The following is a 13,111-nucleotide window of genomic DNA, read 5'->3' as shown; positions in this document are numbered from 1 at the left end:
GTAGATTATCTCAAAGGTCTCTTCTAGGTACAAGAATATACCATGACCTTTCAACCACTTGTATGGGCTAGATAGCATCTTTTTTAACTTAATGATGGTCACATGGAAGGGAAAAAAAAAGTCTTTATGAGGTCAAAGAGATCATATCTATTGTTCCCCTTTGTTCATATAGCCCGTCACTCTATTGTTAGCAGATTGACACCATTTGCTCAACCAAGTCAAGCTGTTTCGTTTTATATCTAGTAATTTGGACATTTTAATTCTTAGATGGCTGTGTTTTTCATCTTCCTAAGAATTGATTTCCAAAGACAACTGAGACCAATCTCAGGTATCAGGGTAAAAAAAAATGACTGAACTAATTTGTATGGTGTTGACAGCCTTAGAAATCTGTTCTGAGACTTAGGTAGGAAGAGACTAGCTTGTCTTAAATATAGAACTCTATGGTTCCTAAAGCCCTTTGAGGTACAAGGTACAAATATTACAGAATTATAGCAGCTCAGGGCTTGGAGGGGACTTCTGGGGCCATCTTGTTCACCTCATTCTTGAATAAGACACCTTTATATAATATAACCAATATGTGACTAGTCATTTAGCTTTTGCTAGAAGATTTATAGTAATCAGGGGACCCATTGCCCCCTTAAGAAGACTGCTGGATAATTTTAATTGTTTAAAATTTTTTCTTTATATCACGCCTAAATTTGTCCTGAAACCCATTGTTCCACAGGAGGAGGGGGGAGGGAATTCATTGACCAACAATCATTTATTAATCACCTACTGTGTCCTAGGCACTGACAAGAAAAATAAATTGAATCTCTCTTCTAGTCCTTCAACTACTTGAAAGACTGGAAGAGAGATTCAATTTATTTTTCAAATACTTGAAGATTAGCCTACACTTCCAAGTATGCTTTTCTCCACAATAAAATAAACATCTCTCTTTTTTTTGTTTTGTTTTGTTTTAATCAGCTCTTATATGGCATGATTTCAACACCCTTCACCACAGAAGGCAGCTAAGTGGCTCAGTAGAGAACAAGTCTTGGAATCATGAAGACCTGAGTTAAAAATCCAGCCAGACAGTTCTTATCTGTGTGATCTTGGGCAAGTCATTTAACATCTGTCTGCCTCAGTTTCTTCAAATGAAAATGGGGATAATAGTACCTGCTTCACAGAGTTGTTGCGAAATCAAATAAGATATTATTTGTAAAGTGTTTAGCACAGTCTCTGGCATATAGTAGGTCTTTTTTTTTTTTTTTTAGTAAGGCAATTGGGGTTAAGTGACTTGCCCAGGGTCACACAACTAGTAAGTGTTAAGTGTCTGAGGCCGGATTTGAACTCAGGTACTCCTGAATCCGGGGCCGGTGCTCTATCCACCGCACCATCTAACTGCCCCTTTATAGTAGGTCTTTAATAAATGCTTTTTCTCCCTTCCCCTTTCCCATCTTGGTTGCTTTCCTCTGGATGCTCTCTGGCTAATCATTGTCTTCAAAATACAGTGTCCAGAAGGGATCACAACATTGCAGATATAGTCTGATCAGATGTGACTGTCCCATTGTCTTTATGTAGTTTAAGTGAAGATGAGGAATTCAAAATACAATACTAGGAAGCAAGAAGTCCAACAAGGAAGAATAAGAAGGGAAAAATTAAAGGAAGAAGTATTCAGTGAGGACCGACACAGGTTAGGTCCAACTGGGGTTTTGGATAGAACCAAGCATCAAACCCAGTAAGGCCTAAGAGGTTTTTAAAGGCTTTTTATCTGGATCGAGCAGAACAAGGTATTGGGGAGAATGAGCAGTGAGTCTGGACCTGGAAACTATTATTAATATATCCTGGGGGGCTGGTGATAAAGTCCAGGGGCATTGTCACCTAGCCAATATTCAAGTTCTCTGCCAGCAATAAAATAGGTTTCCAGCTTACTAGAAGCCTTCTTTCGATGGGGTTATTCAGGGGATTTCACCCTTTCCACAGGCTTCTCCATTTAGCGGGGCAGGTAGACGACTGAAGTTATTACACCAGGGCAGAATACTACCATTAGTCACATTTACAGAAAAGAAAACTGAAGCTCATTAAAGTTAAATTATTTTCCCACAGTTGTATGGCTAATGAGTCGGATCATAGGATTTTTAGAGCTGGAAATGCCTTTGAGACAGTCTAGTTCAACTTCCTCTTTTTTTTTTTTTTTTTTGAAACAGATGAGGAAGGTGAGCCCAGAGAAATAAGTCATTTGCCCAAGGTCACATAGCTAGTAAGTAACTAAGCCATCATTTGAAACTAGGCTGCTTGACTTTGCATTCAGAGAGTCAAGAAGCATTTAGTAAACACCTGCTATGTGCCAGGCACTATGATAAGTACTTTACACTATTTCATGCTTCCTTTTGATTTTCACTGATATGTAGTAATGTCCCTCTTTCCTCCCTCAACACCCCACCTATATATACACATGAACATATATATACATACACATGAACATATACACACATGTAGAAACACATGCATATGTACATACACACATACATATATACACACATATGCAAAACAAAAAACAAATAACGTATTCATTTTGGGGGGAGATTTATGTTTTATTTATATCTTTGTTTTTGATAAAAATCAGATGACATGATATTTGTTGTGAGAATCAAATGAGATATTTGTAAATAGCACAGTGCCTATCACATAGTAGGTACTGTATAAATGTTATCTGCTCATCTATCTATTATTATTGTTATTTCACATTACAACTACTACTACTACTTGTTGCTACATCACATTGCTAGCTCATTTCAGTTTTGTTATTGTTGTTCAGTTATATCCAACTCTTTATAACCCCATTTTGTTTTTTGTGGGGCAATGGGGGTTAAGTGACTTGCCCAGGGCCACACAGCTAGTAAGTGGCAAGTGTCTGAGGCCGAATTTGAACTCAGGTCCTCCTGACTCCAGGGCCAGTGCTCTATCCACCATGCCACCTAGCTGCCCCTGGGTTTATTTTTCACTAAGTCACTGGAGTGATTTTCCATTTCCTTCTCCAACTCATTTTACAGATGAGGAAACTGAGGCAAACAAGTTTAACTGAATTGCCTAGGGTCACATAGCTAGTATTTTTTTTGGTGAGGCAATTGGGGTTAAGTGACTTGCCCAGGGTCACACAGCTATTAAGCGTTAAGTGTCTGAAGCCAGATTTGAACTCAGGTCCTCCTGACTCCAGGGCCAGTGCTCTATCCACCGTGCCACCTAGCTGCCCCTAGTATTGTTTTTTTTTTTTTAATTTCAGCTTGCAGTCCACTAAAATTCTAGCTCTTTTTAAGAACATCTGCTGTAGGGGCAGCTAGGTGGCGCAGTGGATAGAGCACTGGTCCTGGATTCAGGAGGACCTGAGTTCAAATCCAACCTCAGACACTTGACAATTACTAGCTGTGTGACCCTGGGCAAGTCACTTAACCCCAATTACCTCACCAAAAAAAAAAAACAACAACAAAAACAAACCAACTGCTGTCTAACCATACCACCCGGACTTGTGCTCAAGAAGTTGATTTTTCTGTACTTAAGTGTAAGGCTACATTTATCCCTATCAAATTTCTACTTATTAGATATAGCCTATTGCCCTAGATTTTGTCCATAGTGAAATGACTACTGTTTGGAGAAACAAAATCAGTAAAGTCTATGCATGATAAATTCCTTTAGATTAGGAACTATCGTTTACACCTTTGTATTCCCTACCTCTTCCTCCCAAGCATTGTCCCTTGTGTATAGTAGGTGCTCAATAAATGTCCATCGAATGAATCAAGTAGATGGAAAAAAAAACACACAAAACAACAAAGCTTTTAGTTGGTGGGGACTGGAAGAATTGTGAAATCCAATCCTACAGTAGGGAAAATCCCGTCATTACACATGTGAGTGTTAAAAAATGCATTGGGTTTTTTTCTTTCTTTCTTCAAACCAGAGAATAGCTGTTTACATTACAGGGGATTGTTCAGCTTGTACCAAAGAGCTCGTTAAGGGCGACAAACAGGTTTGCTGCTTGAACGTGCACTTCAGATTAGACGAATGGCAAAATTATGAAGCAGTCAAACTGCAAAGCTTTTAGCAGCCTACAGTCCATTGCCCTTTTTAGCTACCCCTAGGCCTGTTAGCATAAAAGAAGCTATAAAGATAAAGCATCCAATATTATCCAAGTCCCCTGGTTTAGCCAATATGTGCAGCAGGCATTTTATGGCATGGGTACTGCACATTCAGTGTAACCACTTTTCCCAATCATTGTCCCCCACATGTTCAGAGCTGGCCCATTTATTCCTCTCTACAAAAGGATAGAACTATAACGATCCATGCAGAATGAGAAAGATGAGAGGACAACTGGCGTAGTCTGATTTTTTTGTGCTGACAGCCCTCAGCATCAGGGTGACAGAGGGAGGAGATAGATAAAGATTCTACTTGGATGCAGAAGTAGAAGATGATAAGGGCTTTTCAACATGAAGCTGCTCTTAAAATTCCTTAGTCGGTATTTAAAGTGCTAGAAGGAAAGAACTGAGGTTGTGAGATGTCTGGTTAGATCAAGTCCCTTTGTCTGAAGCAAAGCTTCTTAAACTGTGGGTAACCCAATGTGGGAAGGGGTGCATGTGGGGAAAATTTGGCAACATTAAAAGGTAATATATATCTATTTAAGATACCTATATACCCAGGGTTGCATAAAAATGTCTTGGGTGAAAAGGAGTTTCAAGTGGAAAAAGTTTAAGAAGTCCTGTTCTAGAGAAGTGGGGTGGTCTAGTGGTATTCAAATTGAAACATGTAAAGTGAATGATGAATATATGTCAGTGGCACTCCTGTTTAGTCTTATCTGCTTCCCTAGGTTAGGGTGTTTGAAAGAAGCATTTGCTCCCTCTGTCTCCCTCAGTATAAAACCACAGTCCTTAACATATGTGGGCCATGCACTGGTCAGGTTACATCTGGATTGAGCCAATTTCCTAGAATCAATTATATTGTGGCTTCATTCTCCTGAAGCAGACAATAGTAGGGATCCAACCAGTGGCAATAAAGTGGAATACACATGTTCTTCCACCTTCATGCATGAATGAATATGGTACAAACTACTAATTTGTTTTTTTGTATTTAAAAAAAAACTATATGGATGAACTTAGTGTGTCTTCAAGTACTTATACTTTTTTTTTTTTTGGCAGGGCAATGAGCGTTAAGTGACTTGCCGAGGGTCACACAGCTAGTAAATGTCAAGTGTCTGAGGCCAGATTTGAACTCAGGTCCTCCTGAATCCAGGGCCAGTGCTTTATCCACTGTGCCACTTAGCTGCCCCCTAGGTGCTCATGCTTTGAAATACTGGACCTGACTACCACAGAAGTGCATTGTATGTACATTGTATGTTCCATGGATGAGATAACAAAGTAGGATGTTTCTAAAGCAACATGAATGTTTTAGGCAAACCCCAAGATAGTTTCAGAATTTCCTCAAAAGAAGTGGAGTGATCTTCAGTCTCATTATACTCTAATTCAAGTAATGTTCTTCTTAATACTCTAATGGAACTTGGCGCTAGGTCCAGATTATCAGAGGGATGTATAGAGTGGGATAGTTCATAATGTTATATAGGAGTGTCTTATTTTTACTATTTATTAATTGTGTGACCATGAACCAGTTCCTTAATCCTTTTTGGACTGGATCTCTCATCTGTAAAATAAAGGGATTAGAATAATATCTCTCCAAGTTTTCTTTCAGCTTTTACATTATTTTATTCAATACACATTTATTGTCTACTGACTACAGACTGTGTACAACATTAGACACTGGGAGAAATACATTTTACTATAAGATTTACCCCCTTTCCTCATGGAGATTACAGTCTATAATGTATAGAGTTGATGGTTTAAGATCAGTGAAGTTCCACTTATGCTAGACATAGTAAATTTAAGGATTTTGGCTTCAAAAGCAAAGTGTACATATCTCTTATAGACTGTAAGAATATGGAGGCCAGGTATTGTGGTTTTTGCATGTGTATTTATGCCATGGCAGAGAACAGCTTTTCTTTTCCTCATGTGGGCATATAGCTTATGGGGGTGATGAATGTTTCATAATATTTATTAATAATAACAAGAAAGCACTTATAAATTGACACCAAATCTTGTATCCATAAAGGCTCTGTTTGGTTGCAGTAGCATATTGCATTGTTAACAACTGAACATGTAATATCTCCCCCAGATGAACTGGAATGCTGGGTCTACACATTGCCAGAATGTGCAGACGAAAAGTGAATAGTTCAGTCAATCATCCAGATGTTTGGTCTACATAATGGCAAACATCAGGATATCCAGTAACATATGTTTTTGTGTGTGGTTCCTCTCTCCCCTCACTCTTCCATATTCTATTATCTCTACTTCATAAGTCTGTATTTGGAACCATCTGGATAAGGGACCACTGTATTCATAATTTGGCATTGGCTAGGCCTAGTTAAAGACTAGGAGAGTCCTGTGTTAAGAATGGAAAAAAAAAAAGAATAAGGCCCCCTTTTTCATAATGGATATCCTCCTCTGGGGGGTACTCTGGAATTTAACTATGCTTGTTGGCTCCCAGGTACTATTTGTTGAAACTCTGTATAATTTTTCATGAAAAAGGAAAGAAAAAAACCCAACCAGCTATTTTTAGAGGCCTTTAAAAATATATGAAAGGCCACTCAAAGCAAACTTGCCCAGCCAGGAAGACGACATGTGAACTTTCCAAATCTGTCCACTAAAGTAGGAATTTGAAAGCCTACCACAAATTACTTTTCACTTCAGCGGACTTGTGTATTATGATCCCTGGGCTGTATTCCACTCTCCTATTACTTACACATGAGTTTGGTTACCATGTCTTTTAATTACATGTGTAGGGTAAGTTTTATGTTCGTTTTTCTAACTTCTCATAAACTTCACAGAGATCCCAGAAACCATATTGTTCTTTAAATAGCCTTCTACTTCTATCCCTGTAGTGATACCAAATGACATGAGCATGACCCACCACTGGCTTGTATTAAGTGTATTAATGTCCTGGCACAACCTACTCCCAAATCCAGAGCATTTTGACTTAAAGCTGTCTCTGGCCTGAGTTTGGACTCCTGCCATCCTCATTCCCCACCCCTACCCTACTACATTTCTCTCATCTCCCCCTTCTTCTCTCTCAATATATCATAGATACATGCTCAGGAACAGGTTTGAGCTGGATTTGCAGAGCCTTCTTTTGAACTTTCACATTTCCAGTATTTGTGTTAAAGTCTAAGGGGGAAGAGGTATCATTTTTGGCACTATTCATTTTACATGCTAACTGTATTCATAAAACAGTTCTCCCATATATTCCCCATTCACCAATGGAGAGGATCCTTAATTTGGGTTTGTTCTTTTGTCCCCAGCTTTTATGCCTCTTTGGGGGAAGCACAAGTTTGGACTGTTGTGTTAATGCATGAGCTATGATATGAGTGGAGTTGAGGCATTACTGCAGAGCAGCCAGGACTTTCCAGTGATATCCGAGAGAGAAGTCTTTACAGCAAGGTTGCACTGTGACAATTACCCTTTCTCCCCTTCTTGCTCAAGATTATTTGACTGGACTGGGGAAAACCATAAATCAGCTTCTGGCCACATAATAAATGCCCAAGCCTTCCTCCCTTTCCCTTAGAAATACAGCAGAAGAAAATCATCTCCCTAGCAGATTGTTGATAAATCAGACACTAATAATAATATTTCGGGTGACACAGTTGTAAAATATGAGCACTGAATCTTTCCTTCCTGAAATTGCACTAATTGTAACATAACTCACCAACACCAATGTTTTCTTAAACTTCACATAAACACACTAGCTCAGAGGATGTTTTAATAAAGGAGGGCAATCATTTGCTGGTATTTTTCTAGAAAGCAACGATTATTGACCCAGCTGAGTGCTGTCGATGAGTGGGGGACTGGAGTTCAGAATGCCTTATTCCTGGTGTGTGCCCCTGATAAAATATTAATGTTTGGGAAGGTGATGAAAATGTGTTTGATTGCTATTTGTGTTTAATATATTCCCCTCCTCACCCCAACCCCCTTAGAGTATAAGCTCCATGAAGGTAGGGATTAGCTCTTTAAAAAGATTTGTGTTAAACACATCAAAGGATTTTGCATTCAGTAGATGCTTAATTAGTCTCAGGTTTGTGGTTGTTGTTCCTTTGTTCTCAAAGAGGACCATGAGGTCTGGAGGTGATGTCATGATTTGCAGTGGATTAGATCTAAGTGAGGGAAGGCTGTGCAAGGTCACCAGCCTCACTCTCTCCTCCAGAGCCATCTGGGTCCAGTGGTAAAACATAGATCAGGATGACTGGAGATGGCCCCAGATGTTTGAGGCAATTGAGATTAAGTGACTGGCTCAGGGTCACATAGCTAATAATTGTCTGAAGTGAGATTTGAATGCAGGTCTTCCTGACTCCAGGGCCTGTGCGCTATCCATTCTGCCACCTAGTTGCCCTGGCCTGTTAGTAATCTGAGGTACAATCAGGAAGAGTTAGGTATTAAAACAGTTAAATGGCTTCCTCTGAGTAAAATATCAGTTCCTTGAAAGCATGAACTTTTTCCCCCCTATTTATTGTTATTGTTGTTGCCTTTTTTTTTTTTTTTGCTTTGTATTCCCAGGGTCTAGCGCTATTCCTTACACATAATAATTCTAATGAAATAGTTGTTGAACTGAATTCAGGACACTTAGAGACCTAGATTAAAAAAAATACAGGGGCAGCTAGTGGAACAGTGGATAGAGCACTGGCCCTGGAGTCAGGAGGACCTGAGTTCAAATTCGGCCTCAGACACTTGATACTTACTAGCTGTGTGACCCTGGGCAAGTCACTTAACCCCAATTGCCTCACCAAAAAACAAACAAACAAAAAATACAAACAGCCATTTTTAAAAAATGTGTCATGATGATACTGTATTTGGAGTCAGGAAGTCCTGGGTTTGAATCCTGCCATGGGCACTTAGTAGCTGTGTGATGTTAGGCAAGTTACTTAACCACTCTTTTTCTTATTTAACCTCTTATTTCCCTTACTGTTAAATAAGGAAGTTGGATTTAATGGGCTCTCTCTAAATCTAAATCTCTCTCTAAATCTATTCCCCTGTAATCTTAGATTTGATGATACTCCTGGTCTTAAAATTTCTGATAGCTACTGTGGCTATTCCCATCCCTTTCCATACTGATTTGCTTAGTTATATGGGAATCCTGAATGGTGAATATGAAGAGCTATATGAATTCCTGAGGCCTTAATGGTACTTCTTACTGAAGAGGCTCCTTTAAGAGGGAGGAATTCAGAATGAAAACAGATGTTTTTAAATTCATGCATTCTAAAATGATATTAAAAAAAATAAAGTCCATAGTTCAATGTCAGGAAAACCGAACTTGGTGGTTCTGATGAAAAACACTTGGGTATTTCTCTTATGGTTTATGATGGCAACAAAACCCTTGATGACGCCCTGGGATGAGTTGAATTATGGCCCCTGGTTAAATGGCTGGTTATCTAGTTTTGTTCTCATATATTTGCTGAAAAGTCTCAGTTAAATGAGCATGAAAGCTTCCAGGTATGCATGTAAGGTATGTAAGATTACCCACTGTTCTGAGATCTGCACTCAGAAGACCATATGTGCAACTGAAAATGGGGTCCTAGTGTCCTTGTGCTGGGAAGTTTGAATCAGAACCTAGACTTTTTGTTTTACAATGCTTTCCCCATGTAGCTGCTTGAGTTTCTTGCATTTTGCTTGGTTGCTAAAAATTACCCTTGATGTTGCCACAGGGCCATAGAGGTACTATTGCCATAGACAATAATGGAATCCAGTCCTCAAATATTTCCTTAGGACTAGTTTGATTGACATGAATTATATAGAACTGAGAACACTATGCCTGGAGGGGATCTGCCAGTTCATCTGCTATAACCTCTTTGTTTTACAAATGAGGAAACTGAGGAAGTTAAATAAAAAGAATGCATGAGGAAGAAAGCTCAGTGTCAATTCAGTTTAATCCAACATGCATTAAGAACCTACTGTGTGCAAGGTTTAGATTAATATTTGACTCAGGCATAAGAAAAGCAGAACTCATTTTATGGAGGGAAATTTTGAGAAAATGTGCAGGGGAGATAACTGCATAAAAACAGAATGGGACCTTGGGAAAGGAAAATGAAACAAATGATCCAAGCTAAATTTTTTTAATGACTTAAACAAAAGTGTTTCATGCATCCTTTCTTTAAATTCTTGAAGTCTCTCTCATAGCATACCCTTCTTTTTTAACTTTACATTTTCCTTGGTCCTTTTTTTTAAAAATAGGGCTTAGAATCAGCTTGAAAAGCTTAATGATCTTAGTATTTTAGACAGCAGCAAATAAACCACTTTTGTTTTACAGATGAGAAAATGAAGGCCCAAGATCATGTGAAATATTAGAAGAAGATGCATTTATTTTACTTTTTTATTTACATTGCCAGTACTGTCCTAGACAGAAAGCTTGGCAGGGACTATCTTTTCTTTATCTTTCTAGCCCCTAGGCCACCCGTGATAGCGTCTTATTCCTAGCAGTTGCTTGATGACTGATTCTTGAACTGAATTGAAACTTATGAGCAAGAGATTGAGTGAACTTTTACTCAGAAGATAAGGGGAGGTCACTGAAGAGATTCAAGGAAATTCATGGAAGGTGTGGGAAGCAGAGATTTCATTCAGTTCAATTCAAATCATCACAGATTTACTGAGTGAGTATTATCGGGCTCTGGAAATAAAAATGCAAAAAAAAAAATAAAAAAGAAGAAGAAAGAAAAAATAAATAAAGTCTCTGCCCTTAGGACACTTACATTTTACTGGAGGAAATCTACATGTGTACCAATAAGTACAGACTAAAAAAATAAAGATCATATGCCATGTAATTTCAGGGTATAGATGGAGAATACTGACAACTGGAAAGAGCAGGAAAGGAAAGTCTTTTGTAGGAGTTAGCATAAATAACTGGAAACTATAGAGGGACTGTTTTGGGGGGAATTATTTTGAGGTTAATGTTTATTCCTTTAGTGCCTCTCAGAAAAAAAATGTTGGGGGGGGGAAGACATAGAAATGTACAGATAGTAAGTGGTCACAAGTTGACAGACATAATCTGGGAGTCATTAGCACATTGATGGTGATGAAATTCTTGGATTCTTAGAAATAAATATGGTTGCCCCCAAAGAATAAAAAGATTGATGAGAGAGAAAAAAAAGTTATATAAGTATAATTGTTTCATGCTGGCTTCAGCATGTGGACCAATTTTATATTAAAAAAAATTCCATCTGCCCTCCTCCAATTAGAGTCACAAAGAATGGCTGTGTCTACACTATAAGCCCCAAGATGGTTTGCGAATGAAAGACAAACAAACTAGGATTAGCGATTCAGGGACTATGAGTCTGTTTCCCAAATACTCCAAGTGAGCCTAGACCAAAGTCACTAATGCAGTTTTTCATTACTAAAAATGGAGGATGAAACCAGCCAGTTGAGCCAGATGTTTATCAATGGCCTAGTCTTTAACAATTGCATTAAGGCAAACACCATAGAGCGTTTGCCCCCTTAGAATATCTTTCTGTGAAAGAATTGATGGATATAAAAGTATATACATGTGGGAGGAAGAGGAGAATGGAGTGGATAGAGCACTAGACCTGGAATGAGCAAGACCTGGTTTTAAATCATGCTTCAGACACCTGAGTTGTAGACCTTCCTGAGGCAGTTTCCTCATTTGTGAAATAGAGATAATACTGTAACATCTACCCCCAAGGTTGTCCTGAGGATTAAATGTGATTATGTATGGGAAGCACTTCGCAAATTTTAAAACATTATGCAATATTATAGGATCATAGGGACCTTCAAAGCCATCTAACCATCTCTTTCTCCTGGTAAGTAGGAAAGACAGAATTTGAACTCAGGTCCTTGGACTTAAAATCCATCACTCTTTTGCAGCACACATTTGAGACCATGGGCTTTAAATGCAATCTACTATTATTAAAATGTTAAGAACCAACTTTTACCTTAAACGCTATGTATGTAGGTTAAGTAAAGCATCTCTCCCCATCCCAAGCTACTTCTTATAAGTTACTCTTTATAGAAGTACAGGAACAATCTAAGTGACCATTTTTGATAAATGGAGAATTTCCTACACAAAGAAATCATTTACATCAGAAAACATTGTTGGGTTTTTTGTTTGTTTTTGACAACTCAGATTATGAGTGCCAGAAGGAAAACAACAAAACAAAACAACTTTCCCCCCCCCTCCTTTTTGCCTAATGGTTGATTCCATTCCTTTATGTATAACAAATAGATAACACAAAAATTAGCTATTTTTGGACTGGCTAAACTTCAAAACTTAAAATTCTCAGATAAGTCTACATTCGGTATCCTAAAAAGTTAAAAAGAAAAATCATAAAAAAATGATCAGAATTAGTTTCCTAAGATAAATAATGAAAAAGTAGCAACACCAAGAGCCGTGTTAATAATTCAATTACAAAAGTAATTTCTATTCTGCTTCTGTTTTCCTTTAAAATTAGGATTTGAAAATTCTAGATTTTGAGTTGGAAAGGACATTGGTCTACCTTAGTTTTCAGATGAGAAAATGGTGGCCCAAAAGAGTAGGTAAAAGGAAGTGCCCCAAATCATACAGATAGGAACAAGGAGCAAGAAGTGTGCTTACACTAACTGTATGTTATTCATAGATTTATCATTTTAGAGCTGGAAGGAAATACAGAGTTTCATCTGATTCAAATCTCACATGTTACAAAAGAAGAAACTGAGGCCTACAGTGATGAAATGATCTGTCTAAGGTCTCATAGGTAGCAGGGTACTCTCATATTTTCCTCTGAAATCAGGGGAGCTCTACTAGGAAATAGTACATCAGATGATTTCTAAGGGCACAAGTGGCTATACAAGTCACTAACAGAGTCATCTTTCAGTCCATCTTTTCTTGGGATGGACAGCCAGGTTAGAATCATATGAATGGGATCTCCTTGAAAGTAGGGATTGTTTCATAATTTGTGTATTCTTTATCCAGCACAGTGCCAGATACATAGCAAGTAGTTATTAAGGGCTTATTGATTGATAGAAATTTTAAATTGGAACGAACCTTAGAACTCATATAGACC

This window comes from Dromiciops gliroides, chromosome 1 (genome assembly GCF_019393635.1).
Source record: "Dromiciops gliroides isolate mDroGli1 chromosome 1, mDroGli1.pri, whole genome shotgun sequence".
In the NCBI taxonomy this organism is placed as follows: domain Eukaryota; kingdom Metazoa; phylum Chordata; class Mammalia; order Microbiotheria; family Microbiotheriidae; genus Dromiciops; species Dromiciops gliroides.
Note: the sequence above shows the minus strand (reverse complement) of the source record.